A 26,963-nucleotide genomic window follows, 5' to 3' on the forward strand; every position below is an offset into this window, starting at 1 on the left:
AGATCCAGTTGGACAGAGCTGCTATCATTACTGTGGGACTCTTCTGTGAGGGGGTGGATATGTCTGGAACCTCCTGTCTGGTGACATTGGGTAGGGGTTCTGCAGGGGTGTAAAGGCATGATTATTGCATCTGTGTGTGCCATTGTGTGCAATGGGTGGGTGACCCTGTACCCCAGTCTTACATTCTTGTGTAGGACCTTGTGTGATAATAGTTGTGGGGTCTGTGTGGGTATCTGTAGTGGACATGCTTTGGTGATGGGTCTCCATGCTTTGTTGTTGCATGCAGGTCTTGGTGTTGGGATGGGTGGTTTGTGATAGTGGGGACATATGTGAGGTGTTGGAGTGATGGGGGTGAGGGTGGGGGTATGTGATAGCATGCTGGTAGGGTGGGGGATACAGTAGTTAAGATTTGACTTACCAGATTCCATTCCTCCAGCTACTCCAGCGAGGCCCTCAGGAAGCAGTATAGCCAAGACCTGCTCCTCCCATGTTGTTAGTTGTGGGGGAGGAGGCGGGGTCCGCCGCCAGTCCTCTGAACTGCAATCTGGTGTCTTGAGACCACAGAACGCACCTTCCCCCATAGGTCGTTCCACCTCTTCCTGATGTCATCCCGTGTTCTTGGATGCTGTCCCACTGCTTTGACCCTGTCCATGATTCTGCGCCATAGCTCCATCTTCCTAGCTATGGTGGTGTGCTGCACCTGTGATCCGAATAGCTGTGGCTCTACCCGGATGATTTCCTCCACCATGACCCTGAGCTCCACCTCAGAAAACCTGGGGTGTCTTTGCGGTGACATGGGGTGGTGTGGGTGATGTGTGAGGTGGTGTGTGTGGTGATGTGTGAGGGGATGTGTTTGTGCGTGTTGTGTGAGGTGCGTGGATGTTGTGTGAGTGATGGTGTTGAGTGCCTGTGGATGCTAGTTTGTTGTTGGTGGTATCTCTCTCTGGCCTTCTGTCGCAATTCTGGTCGTAAGGGTTTGTGGGTGATGTGGGTGTGTGTTTTATATTGTATTGGGTGTGTGGGAGTGGTGTGTGTGTATGTGTATCAGGTGTGTGTATTTCGATTTGTCCAATGTGGTTGTGTTTTGGAAGTGTGTGTGTATTTTGAGCGCGGCGGTTCGTACCACCAATGGAATACTGTGGTTGAAAGACTGCTGCATGGGTTCGTGGGTCATGATAGTGTGGGCGTATTCCTGTTGCCGTGACGGTGTCAGTTTTGTTATCGCCAGTTTATCACTGACCTTTGGTGTGGCAGACTTGTGTGGGTGTCTGGATTTTGGCAGATTCCGAGGTGTGAGTCGTAATAGCTGTAGCGGAATTCCGCGGCTGCAGAGGTGTGTTGGCGGTCTTTTGCACGGCGGTAAGCGGCATTTACCGCCAATGTTGTAATGAGGACCAAAGTAAGCAGGCCCTACTCCTAGAGTAGTGGCAGTGCTGCACTACAAGTGGGTGTAGTAACAGGCTATGAGACACAGACAATGGGCTCTTACTAATGCGTTCAATCTGCTCGAAGCCAACTTCAACTGGGGCAGGAAAAAGGAGCTGACTTACTGGCAGATGAACAACATACTGGTACAGTTAGGAAGTCGTGAATGGAGTTTGGGTGTCCTGGTTTTACAGATTACACTTTATCCATTAGACTACACCCACCTACAATGCTATATGTTCACCATTATGTTGTGCTAGAAATGTTTGTATGGTGAAAATATGGCTTATTTGCAAGAAAACTGTATGGGAAATTGTGCTATTTAGCTCAGAAAACACTGTCTGATGCACACAAAGAAAATGATGATTTTATGAATGCCTCCTTCCCGTCACGCCACTCAGCACTCCTCTAAGCACATCCTACCCAATTTGGTGAGGACCAGCACTTCTTTTTCTACATTTAAATCACTGCTTACACTCACCCATCTACATGCACACTCACTCACCCCTACATTCAGAAGTATGCTCACATTAACGCACAATTCACAAGCACATACATGCGCACACACCCATTCACAGCACCCACGCACTAATACACATACATTAGTATGCGCACAAGCATTAAAAAAAACATATCTAACTGCAGGGGTATTCCTCTGAGGTTCCTTTATTCCTGGAGGGCTGAGATCACCAACCCATCCAATGAGAGGAGGAGGCAGTCCCTTACTTGCCACAGAATGGAATGAGGTCAGTGAGAGTTACTGACCTCAACCCTCTCTGTGACGAGGTGTCACTGATTGACACCCAGGCTTGGGCACTTTAGGTCTTAAAATTGAAGCACCCAGGTCTGAGGCTATCAGTGACGCACCCTCTCGTTGTGAGGAGGAGGACCTCAATGTGGTTTGTAGGGCTGAGGGGGTCATGCTCACAGGGTAGTGAACTCCTCAGCCCGACTGCTTTCAGCTCAGTCCACCAGGCACCTGCTCGTTTAGCGCATGTATAAAACCTGGGTGCCTGACATGAATACAAAGAGTATAAGTCAGGCTGACCCTTGCTCAGCCTGACAGACATTCTTCATGTCTGCAAAAAATGTGTGAGGGCAGGGCCCTTAAGGATGTGTCAGGCCTGGCTGAAACCTAGTGAGAAGCAGAAATATCTGCTTACTTAAAGACTGCCATGCAACACACGTCTGAAGCCAGGTGAGAAATTCCCCACCTATTTCAGACAAAAACAAAAAATCAACCAGGATGCACTCAGTTAGCATTGTTGCCCAATTATACAGGGCAATGATCTATACAGAAACTCTAATGAGACCACAGCATCCTGTCTTGGGATTACTGATACTGCATAGTCAAAAGACATGCCAGCGGAGGCAGTGCAACTTGCTTTTTCTGTCTACCCTTCCCCAGCTACCAAATCTGAGTGATGTGGACAGCCCACTGTCCCTCTTTTTAGTGGTACAGGATGATGCGCTGTCAATGGACCTGCCCACTACAGTAGGGTGAGTTTCTCCTAATGTCCGTCTCATGCTAGCTTGTACACCTAAGTGTGGCATGCCACAGAGTCAGAGGATCAGAACTGCAGCATCCCCTGCCCTGAGAAGGAAGAATGTCACATTTTTTCTAATATCCACCCAACCCCACTTGGCACACATGAGTGGGAAAGACTAGTTACAAAAGATCAAAACTGCAGTGGCACTTGTCAAGCCAGAACCACTGTAACTGACCTGGGTGTGCTGTGTACACAATATTACAAAATATATAAATCAAAAACTTGCACTTATCAATCTGGATACATTTTACATAATCATCACTGCAGGAGATTCAGGTGTATACAGAGGGGCTGGACTATGGTTAGAGGGTAAAGATGGGATTACATACTAGAAAGGGAGGAAAGGCTTCCTTCAAAAAGTTACATTAGTGTTAGACCTGACAGCCTTAGGGTGGTCACCCCTAACTTTTTGCCTGCCTCCCTCCACTTTTTGGACACTGTTTTTGCTGGTTTTTAGACTCTGCACACTTTACCACTGCTAACCAGTGCTAAAGTGCATATGCTCTCTCCCTTTAAACATGGTAACATTGTATCATACCCAATTGGACTATTTAATTTACTTATAAGTCCCTAGTAGTGTGCACTATATGTGTCCAGGGCCTGTAGATTAAATGCTACTAGTGGGCCAGCAGCACTGGTTGTGCCACCCACTTAAATAGCCCCTTTACCTTGTCTCAGGCCTGCCATTGCAAGGCCTGTGTGTGCAGTTTCACTGCCAATTCGACTTGGCATTTAATAGTACTTGCAAGCCTAAAACTGCCCTTTTTCTACATATAAGACACCCCTAAGGGATGCCCTAGGTAACCCATAGGGCAGGGTGCTGTGTAGGCAGAAGGCAGGACATGTACCTATGTAGTTTACATGTCCTGGTAGTGTAAAAAGCCCTAATTCATTTTTACACTACTGTGAGGCCTGCTCCCTTCATAGGCTAACATTGGGGCTGCCCTCATACAATGTTTGAGTGGTAGCTGCTGATCTGAAAGGAATAGGAAGGTCATATTTAGTATGGCCAGAATGGTGATATAAAATCCTGCTGATTGGTGAAGTTGGATTTAATATTATTATTTTAGAAATGCTACTTTTAGAAAGTGAGCACTTCTCTGCACTTCAATCTTTCCGTACCTTACAATCCACGTGTGGCTGGGTTTAGTTGACAGCTCCTTGTGCATTCACTCAGACACACCCCAAACACAGGATACTCAGCCTCACTTGCATACATCTGCATTCTGAATGGGTCTTCCTGGGCTGGGAGGATGGAGGGCCTGCTCTCACACAAAGGACTGCCACACCCCCTACTGGGACCCTGGCAGACAGGATTGAACTGAAAGGGGACCTGGTGCACTTCTAAGACACTCTTTGAAGTCTCCCCCACTTCAAAGGCACATTTGGCTATGTTAACAGGGCCTCTGCCCCTTTCAACTCAGACACTTCCTAGAAGAGATAACTGGAACCAGAACCTGCATCCTGCCAAGGAGAACTGCCTGGCTACCCAAAGGACTCACCGACTGCTTTCTGTGAAGGACTGCTGCTTTGCTGTTGGCCTGCTGCCTTGCTGCTCTCTGGCTGTGGTGAAGAAGTGATCTCCAAGGGCTTGGATAGAGCTTGCCTCCTGTTCCCTGAAGTCTCAGGACCAAAAAGACTTCCCTCTTGCAACTGGACTCCTTGTGCAGTGAAAAGTCGACGAACAGCTGCTAAAACCGACGCACAGCCTGCCCCGCGGTGAGAAATTCACTGCATCCCGAACCAGAACGACACAGCTCGACTTCGCAAGGAGAAGATCGGGGTGGCGCCTGCGTTGCGAACGGAACTTCGACGCACGGCCCACCGGATCAACGCACAGCCGACCTGGGACGACACAGCCCGACTTCCAGAGGGGAAATCGACGCAGTGCCTGCCATGCGCAAGAAACTTCCATGCAACGCCCACCGGAACGACGCAGCGCTTGTGACTTCACTCTGCAGGCCCCGGATTCGACACACTGACCCGTGGTGTCTGAAAACCCTGCAACCCGAAGAGGATACACAACCGAGCGCCCGAAATCGACGCACAGCCATTCCTGCGTGGAAACTAAAGGATGCTTCACCGTGTGCGGCCCAAGAAATCAACGCACACCCCTTTGTTTCCACGCTTCTCCTCCTCTGCGGCCTTTTGCGAAGATTTTTCACACGAACCAGGTACTTGTGCTTGAAAGAGACTTTGTTTGCTTTAAAAAGACTTAAGACATTTTATATCACTTTTCAGTGATATCTCTACATTTACTGATTGCATCTTTGATCGTTTTGACCTGCAAATATCCAGATAAATATTATATATTTTTCTAAACACTGTGTGGTCTATTTTTGTGGTGCTATATTGTTTTATTGTATGATCTATTGCACAAATACTTTACACATTGCCTTCTAAGTTAAGTCTGACTGCTCAGTGCCAAGCTACCAGAGGGTGGGCACAGGATAATTTGGATTCTGTGTGACTTACCCTGACTAGAGTGAGGGTCCTTGCTTGGACAGTGGATAACCTGACTGCCAACCAAAGACCCCATTTCCAACATTGGTGATCAGCAGTGAGGATAGGACTTGTATTTGTGCAGTGACATACAGTAGCTACGTATTTCACTACCTACCCACAGTTAAAGGTCAACTTGATTTTTATCTATTTTCTGCAATTTCGTTTTTCCTGTTTTCGTTTTCCTGATTTTGATATGGCTATGCTGGAAACCTATACTGTTAAACAGCTGAGAGCATTCTGCAGGGATATGGGTGTACCTACAGAGAAAGCCTCCAGGAAGGAGAAATTCCAAAGGGCACTGAGGGCCTGGGACAGGAGCCCCTGCTGAGGAGGATGATGAGGAGGAAGGTCCAGAAGATGGCCCTTCAGAGGATTTTTTGCCCTCACTAGATGAAATTAGAGCTTCAATTGTGCCCCCTGCAAAACCAGGGAGCAGTGTCTCTGATCAAAGCCTGACCGCAGAGGAAAGGAGAGAGGAGAGAGAGTTTCAGTTGCAGGTGGCAAAGTTAAAAATTGAGGCTCAACAGGAGGAAAGGAGAGCAGAGGGAGAGTCCAAGCAATGTGAGGCTGAAAGAGCAGCCAAACAGATTGAAGCTGGAAGAGCGTAAGCTGCAGCTGAGAGAGCCTTGGCTGAGAAAAAACAGTTGTTGGCTCATGAACTGAGTCTCAAGGAGGTGGAGATCAAGGCGAGACAGTCTGAGTCCAGCAGTGATGGTGGCAGCATACATGCAGGACCGGTTGGGGACAAACAGGTTTGTATACCCAAGAATGTGGTGCCAAGTTTTCTGGTGGGAGATGACATTGATAAGTGGTTGGCTACCTATGAAGTTGCTCTAAGGGCCCATGGGACACCTGAGGAGCACTGGGGGGCAGCTGTGGTTTCATGTACCATCCTTAGGGAGGGACACACTTCTCACACTTGCTCCACAGAATAGAAATGACTACCAATATATGAAAGTGGCTTTACAGGCCACGTTTGGGCTGACCCCTGAGAGATACCGTGAGAGGTTCAGGGACAGCACCAAACTTTCAACACAAACTTGGGTGGATTGATATGATTTCTCCAACAAGGCACTGGATGGATGGGTGCGGGGCAGCAAAGTAGATGATTATAAAGGGTTATATGACTTGATTCTGAGAGAGCATATGCTCAGTATTTCTTTTACACAGTTGCGCCAGCACTTGGTAGATAGTTAGCTGACTGACCCCAGGAAGCTTGCTGAGGAGGGGGACCTCTGGGTTAGCACCAGAAGGCATCTGGGGGGGACTCCCACAAAGGTGGTCAGAGTTCCCAACAGAAGAAAGAGGGAGGAGAAAAACTTAAAGAAAAGGAGTTCTCAAAAGGCCCTCAAACAAATTCCCGGGGGTGGGGTGGATACCATTCCTTTTCTAGGTTTGTGAAGAAGCCAGGGTATTTTGATAAAACATTAGGGAAACACATACCCAAATGCTTAGAGTGCTACCAGCATGAACACTCTAAGGGCGACTCCCAGTGCCTCAAGAGGGCACAGTCCACCACTGGACAGACACCTGGGTTGGCTAGTGTAGCGGTCAGGGGAAGACATTCCCAGTTAGCTTTGGGGAGCAGGCAGAGGTTTCCCTAGTGTCCCTGGGAGAAAGAGAGATGGTGCCTAAAGCCTACATGCCAGAAAATACTTCAAAGTGTAGGCAGGGGATCACTATTGATGGGCAAAGGGTGGAGGCTCTGCATGACACAGGAGCCAGTATGATTACTGTCAAGAGTCAGCTGGTGTCATCAGAGCAGATAGTCCCAAATATATTCCACCAGGTCATAGTCACTGACAATCGCGAGAGTCACCTACAAGTGGCTATGGTTCCCTTTGAGTGGGGGGTCTCTGGACTCAGAAAGTAGCTGTGAGTCCTGCTATGCCTGTAGATTGTCTGTTAGGCAATGATCTTGCGCATACTGCTGTGAAAGAGATAGAGCCTGCAGATGTTAGGTTTGCCTGAGTGGGTCTGCATGACCACGCGGTCCATGGCTGCCCGGGAAGGGAATCAAGGGCGTCTGGAGCCTGGAACAATGGCCAAGCCAGCTGCAAAGAGGAAGGGCAAGAGGCACGGAAACCCACCTCAAATGTTCCCATGGTGGTGGACGTTGCCCCTGAGGAGGAGGTGGCCCCTGAGCCAACTGGGGAGGACTTAGCTGACCTGGGTAACCTACCTGAACTTGCTGGCTGACAAGTAGAGGGTGAGCCAACCAGGGCAGAATTATGTAAGGCGCAGAAGGAATGCCCCACCCTTGAGGGTCTGAGGCGACAGGCAACAGCCAAAGCAGCAGGTGACACCTCTGGCAATCACCATATTTACTAGGAGAATGATCTCTTTTACAGTGACCCTAAGGTTCCAGGTTCTGGGGTAGCACGTGTGTTGGTGGTCCCCTAGTGTTACTGGGCCTTCATACTGGGTCTGGCTCACGACATTCCCCTGGCAGGACATCTGAGCTAAAACAAGACCTTTAACAGGCTTGTCACCCATTTCGTTTATCCCAGAATGAGGTTAGCCTCAGATAATTTCTGCAGAGCTTGCCCTACCTGCCAGGCTAGTGGGAAGACAGGGCAAAAGCTTAAAGCTCCCCTCTTCCCACTCCCCGTGGTTGGCACCCCCTTTGAAAGGGTTGGCATCAAGATTGTTGGTCCCTTGGACCCCAAAACTACCTTAGGCAATAGGTTTATCCTGGTTTTGGTGGACCATGCCACCCGCTATCCAGAGGCAATCCCTCTGTGACCAGTGACTGCACCGGTGGTGACCAGAGCCCTGTTGGGAATATTTACCCGTGTGAGATTCCCTAAGGAAGTTGTGTCTGACAGGGGCTCAAACTTCATGTCTGCGTACATGAAGTCCATGTGGGATAAGTGTGGGGTGACCTACCGGTTTACCACCCCTCATCATCCTCAATCCAATGGGCTTGTTGAGAGATTCAACAAGACCCTGAAAGGCATGATTGGTGGCCTTACTGACGCCATGAGGCGTAAGTGGAACGTTCTCTTACCATGCCTGTTGTTTGCTTACAGGGAGGTGCCTCAGAAAGGGGTGGTGTTCAGCCCCTTTGAGCTTCTCTATGGTCACACCGTCCGGGGACCACTGAGCATAGTTAAAGAGGGCTGGGAGAAAACTCCCAAGACATATCCCCAGGATGTGGTCAGCTACATTCTGGCCCTCTGCAACCAAATCCAACGCTTCTGGAAGTAGGCTAAGAGTAACCTCGAGGCCAGTCAAGGCGTGATGAAGGAGTGGTATGACCGGTAAGACCACTCTGGTTGAGTTCTCACCTGGAGACAAGGTTTGGGTGTTGGAGCCAGTAGAGACCAGGTGTAGGAAGTTGGCTCTGTATGTGCTATTTCAAAGTAAGGAATAGCATGCACAGAGTCCAAGGGTTCCCCTTAGAGGTAAAATAGTGGTAAAAATAGATAATACTAATGCTCTATTTTGTGGTAGTGTGGTCGAGCAGTAGGCTTATCCAAGGAGTAGTGTTAAGCATTTGTTGTACATACACATAGACAATAAATGAGGTACACACACTCAGAGACAAATCCAGCCAATAGGTTTTTATATAGAAAAATATCTTTTCTTAATTTATTTTAAGAACCACAGGTTCAAATTCTACACGTAATATCTCATTCGAAAGGTATTGCAGGTAAGTACTTTAGGAACTTCAAATCATCAAAATTGCATGTATACTTTTCAAGTTATTCACAAATAGCTGTTTTAAAAGTGGACACAGTGCAATTTTCACAGTTCCTAGGGGAGGTAAGTATTTGTTAGGTTAACCAGGTAAGTAAGACACTTACAGGGCTTAGTTCTTGGTCCAAGGTAGCCCACCGTTGGGGGTTCAGAGCAACCCCAAAGTCACCACACCAGCAGCTCAGGGCCGGTCAGGTGCAGAGTTCAAAGTGGTGCCCAAAACACATAGGCTAGAATGGAGAGAAGGGGGTGCCCCGGTTCCGGTCTGCTTGCAGGTAAGTCCCCGCGTCTTCGGAGGGCAGACCAGGGGGGTTTTGTAGGGCACCGGGGGGGACACAAGTCCACACAGAAATTTCACCCTCAGCAGCGCGGGGGCGGCCGGGTGCAGTGTAGAAACAAGCGTCGGGTTTGCAATGTTAGTCTATGAGAGATCTCGGGATCTCTTCAGCGCTGCAGGCAGGCAAGGGGGGGGTTCCTCGGGGAAACCTCCACTTGGGCAAGGGAGAGGGACTCCTGGGGGTCACTTCTCCAGTGAAAGTCCGGTCCTTCAGGTCCTGGGGGCTGCGGGTGCAGGGTCTCTCCCAGGCGTCGGGACTTTAGGTTCAAAGAGTCGCGGTCAGGGGAAGCCTCGGGATTCCCTCTGCAGGCGGCGCTGTGGGGGCTCAGGGGGGACAGGTTTTGGTACTCACAGTATCAGAGTAGTCCTGGGGTCCCTCCTGAGGTGTTGGATCGCCACCAGCCGAGTCGGGGTCGCCGGGTGCAGTGTTGCAAGTCTCACGCTTCTTGCGGGGAGCTTGCAGGGTTCTTTAAAGCTGCTGGAAACAAAGTTGCAGCTTTTCTTGGAGCAGGTCCGCTGTCCTCGGGAGTTTCTTGTCTTTTCGAAGCCGGGGCAGTCCTCAGAGGATGTCGAGGTCGCTGGTCCCTTTGGAAGGCGTCGCTGGAGCAGGATCTTTGGAAGGCAGGAGACAGGCCGGTGAGTTTCTGGAGCCAAGGCAGTTGTCGTCTTCTGGTCTTCCTCTGCAGGGGTTTCAGCTAGGCAGTCCTTCTTCTTGTAGTTGCAGGAATCTAATTTTCTAGGGTTCAGGGTAGCCCTTAAATACTAAATTTAAGGGCGTGTTTAGGTCTGGGGGGTTAGTAGCCAATGGCTACTAGCCCTGAGGGTGGGTACACCCTCTTTGTGCCTCCTCCCAAGGGGAGGGGGTCACAATCCTAACCCTATTGGGGGAATCCTCCATCTGCAAGATGGAGGATTTCTAAAAGTTAGAGTCACTTCAGCTCAGGACACCTTAGGGGCTGTCCTGACTGGCCAGTGACTCCTCCTTGTTTTTCTCATTATTTTCTCCGGCCTTGCCGCCAAAAGTGGGGCCTGGCCGGAGGGGGCGGGCAACTCCACTAGCTGGAGTGTCCTGCTGGGTTGGCACAAAGGAGGTGAGCCTTTGAGGCTCACCGCCAGGTGTGACAATTCCTGCCTGGGGGAGGTGTTAGCATCTCCACCCAGTGCAGGCTTTGTTACTGGCCTCAGAGTGACAAAGGCACTCTCCCCATGGGGCCAGCAACATGTCTCGGTTTGTGGCAGGCTGCTAAAACTAGTCAGCCTACACAGATAGTCGGTTAAGTTTCAGGGGGCACCTCTAAGGTGCCCTCTGGGGTGTATTTTACAATAAAATGTACACTGGCATCAGTGTGCATTTATTGTGCTGAGAAGTTTGATACCAAACTTCCCAGTTTTCAGTGTAGCCATTATGGTGCTGTGGAGTTCGTGTTTGACAGACTCCCAGACCATATACTCTTATGGCTACCCTGCACTTACAATGTCTAAGGTTTTGTTTAGACACTGTAGGGGTACCATGCTCATGCACTGGTACCCTCACCTATGGTATAGTGCACCCTGCCTTAGGGCTGTAAGGCCTGCTAGAGGGGTGTCTTACCTATACTGCATAGGCAGTGAGAGGCTGGCATGGCACCCTGAGGGGAGTGCCATGTCGACTTACTCGTTTTGTCCTCACTAGCACACACAAGCTGGCAAGCAGTGTGTCTGTGCTGAGTGAGAGGTCTCCAGGGTGGCATAAGACATGCTGCAGCCCTTAGAGACCTTCCTTGGCATCAGGGCCCTTGGTACTAGAAGTACCAGTTACAAGGGACTTATCTGGATGCCAGGGTCTGCCAATTGTGGATACAAAAGTACAGGTTAGGGAAAGAACACTGGTGCTGGGGCCTGGTTAGCAGGCCTCAGCACACTTTCAATTGTAAACATAGCATCAGCAAAGGCAAAAAGTCAGGGGGCAACCATGCCAAGGAGGCATTTCCTTACACAACCCCCCCCCAAACGAAAGAGGATGAGACTAACCTTTCCCAAGAGAGTCTTCATTTTCTAAGTGGAAGAACCTGGAAAGGCCATCTGCATTGGCATGGGCAGTCCCAGGTCTGTGTTCCACTATAAAGTCCATTCCCTGTAGGGAGATGGACCACCTCAACAGTTTAGGATTTTCACCTTTCATTTGCATCAGCCATTTGAGAGGTCTGTGGTCAGTTTGAACTAGGAAGTGAGTCCCAAAGAGGTATGGTCTCAGCTTCTTCAGGGACCAAACCACAGCAAAGGCCTCCCTCTCAATGGCACTCCAACGCTGCTCCCTGGGGAGTAACCTCCTGCTAATGAAAGCAACAGGCTGGTCAAGGCCATCTTCATTTGTTTGGGACAAAACTGCCCCTATCCCATGTTCAGAGGCATCAGTCTGCACAATGAACTGCTTAGAATAATCTGGAGCTTTTAGAACTGGTGCTGAGCACATTGCCTGTTTCAGGGTGTCAAAGGCCTGTTGGCATTCTACAGTCCAGTTCACTTTCTTGGGCATTTTCTTGGAGGTGAGTTCAGTGAGGGCTGTCACAATGGATCCATATCCCTTCACAAACCTCCTGTAGTACCCAGTCAAGCCAAGGAATGCCCTGACTTGAGTCTGGGTTTTTGGAGCTACCCAGTCCAGAATAGTCTGGATCTTGGGTTGGAGTGGCTGAACTTGGCCTCCACCTACAAGGTGTCCCAAGTAAACCACAGTTCCCTGCCCTATCTGGCATTTGGATGCCTTGATAGAGAGGCCTGCAGATTGCAGAGCCTTCAAAACCTTCTTCAGGTGGACCAGGTGATCCTGCCAGGTGGAGCTAAAGACAGCAATATCATCAAGATAAGCTGTGCTAAAGGACTCCAAGCCAGCAAGGACTTGATTCACCAACCTTTGGAAGGTGGCAGGGGCATTCTTTAAACCAAAGGGCATAACAGTAAACTGATAATGCCCATCAGGTGTGGAGAATGCTGTCTTTTCTTTTGCTCCAGGTGCCATTTTTATTTGCCAGTACCCTGCTGTCAAGTCAAAGGTACTTAGAAATTTGGCAGCACCTAATTTATCAATGAGCTCATCAGCTCTTGGAATTGGATGGGCATCTGTCTTGGTGACAGAATTGAGCCCTCTGTAGTCCACACAAAACCTCATCTCTTTCTTTCCATCTTTGGTGTGAGGTTTGGGGACTAAGACCACTGGGCTAGCCCAGGGGCTGTCAGAGCGCTCAATCACTCCCAATTCCAGCATCTTGTGGACTTCCACCTTGATGCTTTCCTTAACATGGTCAGACTGTCTGAAGATTTTGTTCTTGACAGGCATGCTGTCTCCTGTGTCCACATCATGGGTACACAGGTGTGTCTGACCAGGGGTTAGGGAGAAAAGCTCAGGAAACTGTTGTAGGACTCTCCTACAATCAGCCTGCTGTTGGCCAGAGAGGGTGTCTGAGTAGATCACTCCATCTACTGTGCCATCTTTTGGGTCTGATGACAGAAGATCAGGGAGAGGTTCACTCTCTGCCTCCTGATCCTCATCTGTTACCATCAACAGATTCACATCAGCCCTGTCATGGAAGAGCTTAAGGCGGTTCACATGGATCACCCTCTTGGGGCTCCTGCTTGTGCCCAGGTCCACCAGGTAGGTGACCTGACTCTTCCTTTCTAGTACTGGGTAAGGGCCACTCCATTTGTCCTGAAGTGCCCTGGGAGCCACAGGCTCCAGAACCCAGACTTTCTGCCCTGGTTGGAACTCAACCAGTGCAGCCTTTTGGTCATACCAAAACTTCTGGAGTTGTTGGCTGGCCTCAAGGTTTTTGGTTGCCTTTTCCATGTACTCTGCCATTCTAGAGCGAAGGCCAAGTACATAGTCCACTATGTCCTGTTTAGGCTCATGGAGAGGTCTCTCCCAGCCTTCTTTAACAAGGGCAAGTGGTCCCCTTACAGGATGACCAAACAGAAGTTCAAAGGGTGAGAACCCTACTCCCTTCTGTGGTACCTCCCTATAAGCGAAAAGCAGACATGGCAGGAGGACATCCCATCTCCTTTTGAGTTTTTCTGGGAGCCCCATGATCATGCCCTTTAATGTCTTGTTGAATCTCTCAACCAAGCCATTAGTTTGTGGATGGTATGGTGTAGTGAATTTATAAGTCACTCCACACTCATTCCACATGTGCTTTAGGTATGCTGACATGAAGTTGGTACCTCTGTCAGACACCACCTCCTTAGGGAAACCCACTCTGGTAAAGATACCAATGAGGGCCTTGGCTACTGCAGGGGCAGTAGTCGACCTAAGGGGAATAGCTTCAGGATACCTGGTAGCATGATCCACTACTACCAGGATATACATATTTCCTGAGGCTGTGGGAGGTTCCAGTGGACCAACTATGTCCACACCCACTCTTTCAAAGGGAACCCCCACCACTGGAAGTGGAATGAGGGGGGCCTTTGGATGCCCACCTGTCTTACCACTGGCTTGACAGGTGGGGCAGGAGAGGCAAAACTCCTTAACCATGTTGGACATATTGGGCCAGTAGAAGTGGTTGACTAACCTCTCCCACGTCTTGGTTTGTCCCAAATGCCCAGCAAGGGGAATGTCATGGGCCAATGTTAGGATGAACTCTCTGAACAGCTGAGGCACTACCACTCTCCTAGTGGCACCAGGTTTGGGGTCTCTGGCCTCAGTGTACAGGAGTCCATCTTCCCAATAGACCCTATGCGTTCCATTTTTCTTGCCTTGGGACTCTTCAGCAGCTTGCTGCCTAAGGCCTTCAAGAGAGGGGCAGGTTTCTTGTCCCTTACACAGCTCCTCCCTTGAGGGTCCCCCTGGGCCTAAGAGCTCAACCTGATAAGGTTCAAGCTCCAAGGGCTCAGTTCCCTCAGAGGGCAGAACTTCTTCCTGAGAAGAGAGGTTCCCTTTCTTTTGCTGTGTTGCAGTTGGTTTCCCAACTGACTTTCCTGTTCTCTTGGTAGGCTGGGCCATTTTTCCAGACTCCAGCTCTACTTTTTCACCCTGTGCCTTGCATTGTGCTCTTGTTTTCACACACACCAGTTCAGGGATACCCAGCATTGCTGCATGGGTTTTTAGTTCTACCTCAGCCCATGCTGAGGACTCCAGGTCATTTCCAAGCAGACAGTCCACTGGGATATTTGAGGAGACCACCACCTGTTTCAGGCCATTGACCCCTCCCCATTCTAAAGTAACCATTGCCATGGGATGTACTTTTCTCTGATTGTCAGCGTTGGTGACTGTGTAAGTTTTTCCAGTCAGGTATTGGCCAGGGGAAACCAGTTTCTCTGTCACCATGGTGACACTGGCACCTGTATCCCTCAGGCCCTCTATTCTAGTCCCATTAATTAAGAGTTGCTGTCTGTATTTTTGCATGTTAGGCGGCCAGACAGCTAGTGTGGCTAAATCCACCCCACCCTCAGAAACTAGAGTAGCTTCAGTGTGGACCCTGATTTGCTCTGGGCACACTGTTGATCCCACTTGGAGACTAGCCATACCAGTGTTACCTGGATGGGAGTTTGGAGTGGAACCTTTCTTGGGACAGGCCTTGTCTCCAGTTTGGTGTCCATGCTGTTTACAGCTATGACACCAGGCCTTTTTGGGATCAAAGTTTTTACCCTTGTACCCATTGTTTTGTGAAGAGGCTCTGGGCCCACCCTCCTGTGCAGGTTTTTGGGGGCCTGTAGAAGACTCTTTACTATTTTTAGTTTTGGTTGTCTCATCACCCTTCCCCTGGGGAGTCTTTGTGACCCCTTTCTTTTGGTCACCCCCTGTTGAAGTCTTGGACACCCTTGTCTTGACCCAATGGTCCGCCTTCTTTCCCAATTCTTGGGGAGAAATTGGTCCTAGGTCTACCAGATGCTGATGCAGTTTATCATTGAAACAATTACTTAACAGGTGTTCTTTCACAAATAAATTGTACAGCCCATCATAATTACTTACACCACTGCCTTGAATCCAACCATCTAGTGTTTTCACTGAGTAGTCTACAAAGTCAACCCAGGTCTGGCTCGAGGATTTTTGAGCCCCCCTGAATCTAATCCTATACTCCTCAGTGGAGAATCCAAAGCCCTCAATCAGGGTACCCTTCATGAGGTCATAAGATTCTGCATCTTGTCCAGAGAGTGTGAGGAGTCTATCCCTACACTTTCCTGTGAACATTTCCCAAAGGAGAGCACCCCAGTGAGATCTGTTCACTTTTCTGGTTACACAAGCCCTCTCAAAAGCTGTGAACCATTTGGTGATGTCATCACCATCTTCATATTTAGTTACAATCCCTTTAGGGATTTTCAACATGTCAGGAGAATCTCTGACCCTATTTATGTTGCTGCCACCATTGATGGGTCCTAGGCCCATCTCTTGTCTTTCCCTCTCTATGGCTAGGATCTGTCTTTCCAAAGCCAATCTTTTGGCCATCCTGGCTAACTGGATGTCCTCTTCACTGGGGCTATCCCCAGTGATTTCAGAGGTGTTGGTCTCTCCTGTGAGGGAACCAGCATCTCTGACTATTATTTTTGGAGTCAGGGTTTGAGGGACCCTGTTCTCCCTAGATAGAACTGGTAGGGGGGAATTGTCCTCCAAGTCACTATCCTCTTCCTCTGAGTTGCCACCCTCAGAGGGGTTGGCCTTTTCAAACTCTGCCAAAAGCTCCTGGAGCTGTATTTTGGTAGGTTTGGGGCCCATTGTTATTTTCTTTATTTTACAGAGTGACCTTAGCTCCCTCATCTTAAGATGGAGGTAAGGTGTGGTGTCGAGTTCCACCACAGTCACATCTGTGCTAGACATTTTGCTTCTAAAAGTTGGAATACTTTTTAAGAATCTACAACTGGTTCTAGAATCTAATTCAAACTTTTACAAACTTTTAAACTCTAAAAGAAATGCTAAACAGGATCTAACACAAGGCCCTAGCAGGACTTTTAGAATTTAGAAAACTTTTCAAATTGCAAAAATCAATTTCTAATGACAATTTTGGAATTTGTCGTGTGATCAGGTATTGGCTGAGTAGTCCAGCAAATGCAAAGTCTTGTACCCCACCGCTGATCCACCAATGTAGGAAGTTGGCTCTGTATGTGCTATTTCAAAGTAAGGAATAGCATGCACAGAGTCCAAGGGTTCCCCTTAGAGGTAAAATAGTGGTAAAAATAGATAATACTAATGCTCTATTTTGTGGTAGTGTGGTCGAGCAGTAGGCTTATCCAAGGAGTAGTGTTAAGCATTTGTTGTACATACACATAGACAATAAATGAGGTACACACACTCAGAGACAAATCCAGCCAATAGGTTTTTATATAGAAAAATATCTTTTCTTAATTTATTTTAAGAACCACAGGTTCAAATTCTACACGTAATATCTCATTCGAAAGGTATTGCAGGTAAGTACTTTAGGAACTTCAAATCATCAAAATTGCATGTATACTTTTCAAGTTATTCACAAATAGCTGTTTTAAAAGTGGACACACTGCAATTTTCACAGTTCCTAGGGGAGGTAAGTATTTGTTAGGTTAACCAGGTAAGTAAGACACTTACAGGGCTTAGTTCTTGGTCCAAGGTAGCCCACCGTTGGGGGTTCAGAGCAACCCCAAAGTCACCACACCAGCAGCTCAGGGCCGGTCAGGTGCAGAGTTCAAAGTGGTGCCCAAAACACATAGGCTAGAATGGAGAGAAGGGGGTGCCCCGGTTCCGGTCTGCTTGCAGGTAAGTCCCCGCGTCTTCGGAGGGCAGACCAGGGGGGTTTTGTAGGGCACCGGGGGGGACACAAGTCCACACAGAAATTTCACCCTCAGCAGCGCGGGGGCGGCCGGGTGCAGTGTAGAAACAAGCGTCGGGTTTGCAATGTTAGTCTATGAGAGATCTCGGGATCTCTTCAGCGCTGCAGGCAGGCAAGGGGGGGGTTCCTCGGGGAAACCTCCACTTGGGCAAGGGAGAGGGACTCCTGGGGGTCACTTCTCCAGTGAAAGTCCGGTCCTTCAGGTCCTGGGGGCTGCGGGTGCAGGGTCTCTCCCAGGCGTCGGGACTTTAGGTTCAAAGAGTCGCGGTCAGGGGAAGCCTCGGGATTCCCTCTGCAGGCGGCGCTGTGGGGGCTCAGGGGGGACAGGTTTTGGTACTCACAGTATCAGAGTAGTCCTGGGGTCCCTCCTGAGGTGTTGGATCGCCACCAGCCGAGTCGGGGTCGCCGGGTGCAGTGTTGCAAGTCTCACGCTTCTTGCGGGGAGCTTGCAGGGTTCTTTAAAGCTGCTGGAAACAAAGTTGCAGCTTTTCTTGGAGCAGGTCCGCTGTCCTCGGGAGTTTCTTGTCTTTTCGAAGCCGGGGCAGTCCTCAGAGGATGTCGAGGTCGCTGGTCCCTTTGGAAGGCGTCGCTGGAGCAGGATCTTTGGAAGGCAGGAGACAGGCCGGTGAGTTTCTGGAGCCAAGGCAGTTGTCGTCTTCTGGTCTTCCTCTGCAGGGGTTTCAGCTAGGCAGTCCTTCTTCTTGTAGTTGCAGGAATCTAATTTTCTAGGGTTCAGGGTAGCCCTTAAATACTAAATTTAAGGGCGTGTTTAGGTCTGGGGGGTTAGTAGCCAATGGCTACTAGCCCTGAGGGTGGGTACACCCTCTTTGTGCCTCCTCCCAAGGGGAGGGGGTCACAATCCTAACCCTATTGGGGGAATCCTCCATCTGCAAGATGGAGGATTTCTAAAAGTTAGAGTCACTTCAGCTCAGGACACCTTAGGGGCTGTCCTGACTGGCCAGTGACTCCTCCTTGTTTTTCTCATTATTTTCTCCGGCCTTGCCGCCAAAAGTGGGGCCTGGCCGGAGGGGGCGGGCAACTCCACTAGCTGGAGTGTCCTGCTGGGTTGGCACAAAGGAGGTGAGCCTTTGAGGCTCACCGCCAGGTGTGACAATTCCTGCCTGGGGGAGGTGTTAGCATCTCCACCCAGTGCAGGCTTTGTTACTGGCCTCAGAGTGACAAAGGCACTCTCCCCATGGGGCCAGCAACATGTCTCGGTTTGTGGCAGGCTGCTAAAACTAGTCAGCCTACACAGATAGTCGGTTAAGTTTCAGGGGGCACCTCTAAGGTGCCCTCTGGGGTGTATTTTACAATAAAATGTACACTGGCATCAGTGTGCATTTATTGTGCTGAGAAGTTTGATACCAAACTTCCCAGTTTTCAGTGTAGCCATTATGGTGCTGTGGAGTTCGTGTTTGACAGACTCCCAGACCATATACTCTTATGACTACCCTGCACTTACAATGTCTAAGGTTTTGTTTAGACACTGTAGGGGTACCATGCTCATGCACTGGTACCCTCACCTATGGTATAGTGCACCCTGCCTTAGGGCTGTAAGGCCTGCTAGAGGGGTGTCTTACCTATACTGCATAGGCAGTGAGAGGCTGGCATGGCACCCTGAGGGGAGTGCCATGTCGACTTACTCGTTTTGTCCTCACTAGCACACACAAGCTGGCAAGCAGTGTGTCTGTGCTGAGTGAGAGGTCTCCAGGGTGGCATAAGACATGCTGCAGCCCTTAGAGACCTTCCTTGGCATCAGGGCCCTTGGTACTAGAAGTACCAGTTACAAGGGACTTATCTGGATGCCAGGGTCTGCCAATTGTGGATACAAAAGTACAGGTTAGGGAAAGAACACTGGTGCTGGGGCCTGGTTAGCAGGCCTCAGCACACTTTCAATTGTAAACATAGCATCAGCAAAGGCAAAAAGTCAGGGGGCAACCATGCCAAGGAGGCATTTCCTTACACCAGGGCTCTCCAGGACCGCTGGACTGGCCCATTTGAGATAAAGGAGCGTAGAGGTGAGGCCACTTACCTAGTGGACCTCAAGACCCCTAGACCCCCCCTAAGGGTCCTTCATCACAACAGACTCAAACCTCACTTTGGTAGGTCTGAGATCAGTATGCTCCTGGCCACAGATGAGGGCATGGAAGAGGAGAGTTAACCTCTCCCCGACCTCCTCTCTGCCAAAGAAGGTGATGGGTCAGTGGAGGGTGTCATTCTCTCTGACTCCCTGACTCAAAATCAGAAAGGAGACTGCTATGAACTTTTAGAGCAGTTCTCTTCCCTGTTCTCCCTTACTCCTGGACTGACCCACTTATGTGTTCATGATATTGGCACAGGTGACAGTCCCCCTGTGAAGAACAAAGTTTACAGGTTATCGGATGAGGTGAAGGACAGCATCAAGGAGGAGGTCTCCAAGATGTTGACTTTAGGGGTTATTGAGAAATCCAGTAGTCCATGGGCCAGCCCTGTGATGCTGGTTTCCTAAGGCTGCTGCCCCTGGTGCGAAGCCATAACTCAGGTTTTGCATGGACTACCGGGGTCTCAACTCAGTCACACGGACTGATGCTCACCCCATCCCCCGAGCTGACGAGCTTGTTGACAGGCTAGGCGCTGCCAGGTTCCTGAGTACATTTGATCTTACATCAAGGTACTGGCAGATCGCCCTGACTGAGGGGGCTAAAGAGAGATCGACATTTTCCACACCTGATGGCCATTACCAGTTCCGGGTGATGCCAATTGGGTTAAAAAATGCCCCTGCTACCTTCCAACGGTTGGTTAACGGGGTCCCAGCTGGAAAGGATGCCTACTGTGCAGCCTAAGTAGACCACATAGCTGTCTACGGTTCCAGCTGGGAGGAACACCTGCTCCACCTCAAAGAGGTGCTTCAGGCCCTGTGACAGGCAGGCCTGACCATCAACGCTAGTAAGTGCCAGATCGGGCATGGTTCCATGGTGTACTTGGGACACCTAGTAGGTGGTGGCAAGGTGCAGCCACTCCAGGCCAAGATTGAAACTATCAAGGCCTGGCAACCAACTAGAACACAGACTGAAGTAAGAGCCTTTTTACGCCTCACTGGATACTACCGCAGATTTGTCAAGGGCTATGGTACCATTGTGTCACCCTTGATGGAACTCACTTCCAAGAAACAACCTAGGTTGGTGAATTGGACAGAGGCTTGTCACAAAGCCTTTGATTCTCTGAAGGAAGCCATGTGCACGGCCCCATGCTCAAGGCCCCGGACTACTCCCAGGAATTTATTGTGCAGACAGACGCTTCAGAGCATGGCATAGAGGCTATTCTAGCACAGCTAAATGAGGAGGGCTCAGACCAACCAGTAGCCTTTATTAGCAGAAGACTATTACCACAGAACAGAGGTGAGTGCTATTGAAAGAGATGCATTTGCTGTGGGCACTGAAGAAGTTAAGACCCTACCTGTTTGGGACTCACTTCCGGGTTCAGACAGACCACAGGCCCCTCAGATGGCTCATGCAGATGAGGGGTGAGAATCCTAAACTCTTGAGGTGGTCCATTTCCGTACAGGGGATGGACTTTACAGTGAAGCATCACCTGGGGATTGACCACGCCATCACTGATGGTCTCTCCAGATACTTCCGCCTTAGCGATGAGAGCTTCCAGGAGGTTGGGTAGCTCTCTCCACTTTCAGCTGGGGGGGGAACTCATATTAGACCTGACAGCCTTGGGGTGGTCACCCCTAACTTTTTGCCTGCCTCCCTCCACTTTTTGGACACTGTTTTTGCTGGGTTTTAGACTCTGCGCACTTTACCACTGCTACCCAGTGCTAAAGTGCATATGCACTCTTCCTTTAAACATGGTAACATTGGATCATACCCAATTGGACTATTTCATTTACTTATAAGTCCCTAGTAGTGTGCACTATATGTGTCCCGGGCCTGTAGATTAAATGCTACTAGTGGGCCAGCAGCACTGGTTGTGCCACCCACTTAAATAGCCCCTTTACCTTATCTCGGGCCTGCCATTGCAAGACCTGTGTGTGCAGTTTCACTGCCAATTCGACTTGGCATTTAAAAGTACTTTCAAGCCTAAAACTCCCCTTTTTCTACATATAAGACACCCCTAAGGTATGCCCTAGGTAACCCATAGGACAGGGTGCTGTGTAGGCAAAAGGCAGGACATGTACCTATGTAGTTTACATGTCCTGGTAGTGTAAAATTCCCCAATTCGTTTTTACACTGCTGTGAGGCCTGCTCCCTTCATAGGCTAACATTGGGGCTTCCCTCATACATTGTTTGAGTGGTAGCTGCTGATCTGAAAGGAGTAGGAAGGTCATATTTAGTATGGCCAGAATGGTGATATAAAATCCTGCTGACTGGTGAAGTTGGATTTAATATTACTATTTTAGAAATGCCACTTTTAAAAAGTGAGCATTTCTCTGCACTTAAATCTTTCTGTGCCTTACAATCCACGTCTGGCTGGGTTTAGTTGACAGCTCCTTGTGCATTCATTCAGACACACCCCAAACACAGGATACTCAGCCTCACTTGCATACATCTGCATTTTGAATGGGTCTTCCTGGGCTGGAAGGGTGGAGGGCCTGCTCTCACACAAAAGGACTGCCACACCCTCTACTGGGACAGACAGGATTGAACTGAAAGGGGGCCTGGTGCACTTCTAAGACACTCTTTGAAGTCTCCCCCACTTCAAAGGCACAGTTGGCTATATAAACAGGGCCTCTGCCCCTTCCAACTCAGTCACTTCCTGGAGAAGATAACTGGAACCAGAACCTGCATCCTGCCAAGAAGAACTGCCTGGCTGCGCAAAGGACTCACCTGACTGCTTTCTGTGAAGGACTGCTGCCTAGCTGTCGGCCTGCTGCCTTGTTGCTCTCTGGCTGTGGTGAAGAAGTGCTCTCCAAGGTCTTGGATAGAGCTTGCCTCCTGTTCCCTGAAGTCTCAGGACCAAAAAGACTTCTCTCTTGCAACTGGACTCCTTGTGTGGCGAAACTTCGATGCACAGCTTGCTAAAACTGACGCACAGCCTGGCCCATGGTGAGAAATTCACTGCATGCCGAAACGGACCGACGCAGCGCGACTTTGCAAGGAGAAGATCGACGAGGCGCCTGCGTTGCGACCGGAACTTCCACTCATGACCCACCGGATCAACGCACAGCCGACCTGGAATGACGCAGCCCGACTTCCAGAGGGGAAATCGACGCAGCACCTGCTGTGCAGAAGAAACTTCCAAGCAACACCCACCGGAACGACGCAGCGCTTGTGACTTTCCTCCGCAAGGCCAGGATTCCATGCACAGACCCACGGGCATCTGAAAACCTCGCAACCTGAAGAGGATCCACGACCGAGCACCGGAAATTGACGTACAGCTGTCCCTGCGTGGAAACTAAACAACGCATCGCTGTGTGCAGCCCGAGAAATTGACGCACACCCCTTTGTTTCCACGCTTCTCCTCCTCTGCGAACCAGGTACTTTGTGCTTGAAAGAGGCTTTGTTTGCTTTAAAAAGACTTAAGACATTTTATATCACTTTTCAGTGATATCTCTACATTTACTGATTGTATCTTTGATCGTTTTGACCTGCAAATATCCAGATAAATATTATATATTTTTCTAAACACTGTGTGGTCTATTTCTGTGGTGCTATATTGTGTTATTGTATGATCTATTGCAGAAATACTTTACACATTGCCTTCTAAGTTAAGCCTGACTGCTCAGTGCCAAGCTACCAGAGGGTTGGCACAGGATAATTTGGATTGTGTGTGACTTACCCTGACTAGAGTGAGGGTCCTTGCTTGGACAGGGTGTAACCTGACTGCAAACCAAAGACCCCATATCTAAAAATTAGCATGCCTTCTTTCAAGCTTTTAGCAGGTTAGTTATCTCTGGGACATGTGCTCAATTCAATAAGGACCAGAATGAGATAATGGGCATGGATGTAATGGTCTGTATGTTGTTTAAGACTGGTATATGAAGAAGAGCCAGGATGAGGACTGTAAATGGTTCACTGTAAATCAGTTTGACATCAATGCCTTAAGTGGCTGGATGATGAGATGTGTTTGTTTTTTGTACTCTATTTGTTTCACCTATATGTACTCTGGGACCAGTCATCATATTGTGCAAATGGGAGGATCTGATAATTGCATGCTACTAGAGGTAGACTAGATTGGTGATTGTCGTCTTTAAGCATCTCAGTGTGTTTACTGGTGTTTGCATATTGTGTTTTTAGAAGTTCCGTTCTGCACGTACCAAGGCCCTGTCCTCCTACTACACCAATCACTGTGATGATTATATTATAATGTCTTTGTTCAGTCTGTCTATCGCTGTTGGCAACATTTGTTGATATGTAGGGATTCTCTCTCACTGCCAGGCCCAGAAGCTTAGGGATTTTTTAAGCAACAAAATACGCTGGAATGACCCTATGCCCAGGTTACTTTCACCTTTTCTTCATCTGACTGTATCTAATTGAGGTCTTTGAGCATTTTCATTTCAGGGCCTTCTTGATACAAATGGTTTCAAGAAGGTTCAAGGTTTAGTGGGTTAAGATTTACAACCTGATACTGAGAACCACATGTTACCAAGTGGTCACATATTCAAATATCAACAGGGCAGTGTGATTGGTTTCTGGCCTGCTTAATATTAGGTGTCAGAATGATCAAAGTTATTAGTGCTGAGTGTATCCTCTTCAGTGGGACAGAAAACTGAGGGACATATTTACATGGGGAGTTGAGTCGCTCTTGCACCACGCAATGTGGCCCCGAGTGACTTCTTAAATCTGCAGTAAAGCAACACAGTGCAAATTGCTGTGGTGCGTTATTCTGCCCCAGGGAGGCATTCAATGGGTGTTGTGTGGGTCTTCCCATGCAACATCTATAGATTTTGATGCATTCACAGATTTACCAGAAGTAGTAGACATTGGAATGTGCCAGAATGCTACGCTTTCCCAGGTGAGTGGTAATGAGGAGAAATATCTTGATTTCTTCTCTTTTTTCCTCTTTCTATGTGCCCTGGATTCTGCAGCACACATAGAAAGGGAAAAATGCCTCAGGGGACTGTGTTTGTGCAGGAAGGCGTTCTTTAATGCACAAAACAATCCTTACAGCACAAGATCCTTGCACCATGGTACAGGGGTGCCTGCCTGCTTGCTGCACTGTGTGACTTGGCCATAAATTTGGCCCTGAGTCAGCATTAGCATTATTCGCACTTGTGGTGTTCTGGTTACAGGAGCATTGACCCAATTAATAAAATCAGCATTCGTTTTCTTGGTGTGCGTCACCGGCTAGTGTTCTTTCATCAAAGGATAATCACAGAAAAATAGGTCTGGCATTATACTCACCAGGTCCACAGAACACAGTACCTCATGAACTAGTTATTCCAGAAGGCATAATAGCTGACATTTCTCTGCCCAGGAGTGTGCATGTGATCTGCATGTTACATATATGTCTCTACAGAAGTCTCATTATCTTGATTTTCTACAGATCTGTGCCTTGAAAGCGAAGCTTCAAAAATAATCCAGAAATAGTTGTTTTTGTTCTCCTGCATGAACTGCCAAGCGAGAGTCAAGGGAACATTACTGACAACCATTCAGTCCGAGTGGGCAAGGAGGCACCACCTGAGAGATGCCCAGTAGGTAATCCTTTCCTAGGACACCATACACTGGCAGCAGATCAGAACCAACATTATCATTAAAACTAAAGACTGTACACAATGGTAGGTGGCCATAGCCCTACTAACATTAAAACAAAAGTTGGTAAGGGTGGCACACTTATAGAGGAGCATACATGCATTGGGACTCCGGAACATTTTTTGCATAGCGAGCTCCATCATTTCGCATATCTCAATAGGTACAGCCTGGACCATTCCCATCCCATGATTCATCAAAATTTCAGAGAGGGATTCACATACCGCCTTCTTTCCATTTAATGAATGTGACATTGAGGTTTAACAGTGAGGCACACTTGCACTGTAGATAAGAAAGCAACCACACAACAACATAGCAACCAGCCACAGAAACGTTAATCCCCAACCCTCCTACCTCTTAAGCAACCCATCAACTACAACCACCCACTCACCACATGGGAACAACTCAGCACATCAACAACAACCACCCTGATAAATTCCATCCACCCAGGAGCACCCACCAACCCATGCCCCCATTGACTCGTCAACCTCTGAAGCAACAAGATCAGCCACCAGCTCACCACCATCCTCAACGCCTTCATAACTACAGCCACCTTTCCTAATGCATGGAAACATGCGGAGGTTAGACCCCCCTCCTCATGAAAACTTCAGCCGACCCCAGTGAGCTCCACAGCTACTGTCCCATCTCCCTTCTCCCATTCTCCGCCAAAGACCTGGAGAAGGCCATCAACCTCCAACTCACTGACTACCTGTAAAGGAACAAACTGCTGGATCCATCTCAATCCAGTGTCAGAACCAACGACAGCACCAAGAGAGCCCTGATTGACACAACAGATGATATCTGAGCCCTATTCGACAGAGGAGAATCAGCCGCCCTCATCCTCCTGGACCTCTCTGCAGCATTTGACACTGTCTCTCACCACACAGTCATCGATCGACTACGCCAGATTGGAATCACGGACGAAGTGCTCAAATGGATGGCTTTCTTCCTAACAGGACGCACACAGAGAGTATGCCTCCCTCCTTTCATCTCACAACCCAAGCACACTGCAGAGTACCCCAAAGCTCATCCCTCAGCCCAACCTTCTTCAGAATCTACATGACACAATTCGCAGGCATCGTCAGATCACACAATATCAACATCATCTCCTATGCCTTTGACACACAGCTCATCCTCTCACTCTCAGCAGACCACAACTTGACAAACACCAACTTACACAACTGTATTAAGAAAGTTGCAACATAGATGAAAGACAACTGCCTGAAACTCAACACAGGCAAAACAGAAGTTCTGATCTTCGGCAGACACCTCCCTTTGCAACGATTCTTGGTGGCCATTGAAGCCCGGACATACCCCCATGCTGAAAGACCACACAACCTTAGCATCATCCTGGACAGAGAACTCTCCATGAAAATTCAGGTCAATGCTGTCTCCTCAGCCTGTATCCACTTGATCCGCATGCCGCACATCATTTTCAGATAGCTTCCCATCAGCACAAGGAAATCTGTGACGCAGGCCCTCATCACAAGGTGGCTTGACTACGGCAACACACTGTATGCCAGCACCACCACCAACCTCATGGCAATCCAGAACACAGCAGCCAGACTAATCCTCAACCTTCCCAAGAGGACGCACATCACCCAGCACCTAAAAGACCTCCAATGGATCTCCATCCAGAAGACATCCCATTTCAAGCTCCTGACCCTCACCTACAAAGTTTTCCATAAACAAGGACCAGCCTACATCTACCACCACCTGATCTTCCACCAACCTAGTAGAAACCTTTGCTCTGCACACCTTACTCTCGCTCAGACACCATGTATCTGCTGCAGCCGTTCTGGAGGACGATCCTTCTACCACCTCACTGCCAAAGCCTGGAACACCTTTCCATGCCACCAATGCACTGCCGCCGGGCAGACCCACTTCAGGAAGGGACTCAAGACCCAGCTCCTCAACTGATACAGCAGCACAGCGCCTGGAGACCCCCGGGGGGGAATAGTCATGCTCTACAAATACTCGAGTGATTGAAATACTTGATTGATTG

General features: G+C 48.9%; 1 protein-coding gene across 4 annotated transcripts in view; it reads right to left on the reverse strand.

Annotated features, from left to right (window-relative positions):
* EGF (epidermal growth factor) overlaps positions 1-26,963 on the reverse strand; it is a 508,423-nt gene that overhangs the window by 287,174 nt on the left and 194,286 nt on the right. The window lies entirely within an intron of this gene.

Source organism: Pleurodeles waltl, chromosome 1_1 (assembly GCF_031143425.1).
Source record: "Pleurodeles waltl isolate 20211129_DDA chromosome 1_1, aPleWal1.hap1.20221129, whole genome shotgun sequence".
NCBI classification, from domain to species: Eukaryota; Metazoa; Chordata; class Amphibia; order Caudata; family Salamandridae; genus Pleurodeles; species Pleurodeles waltl.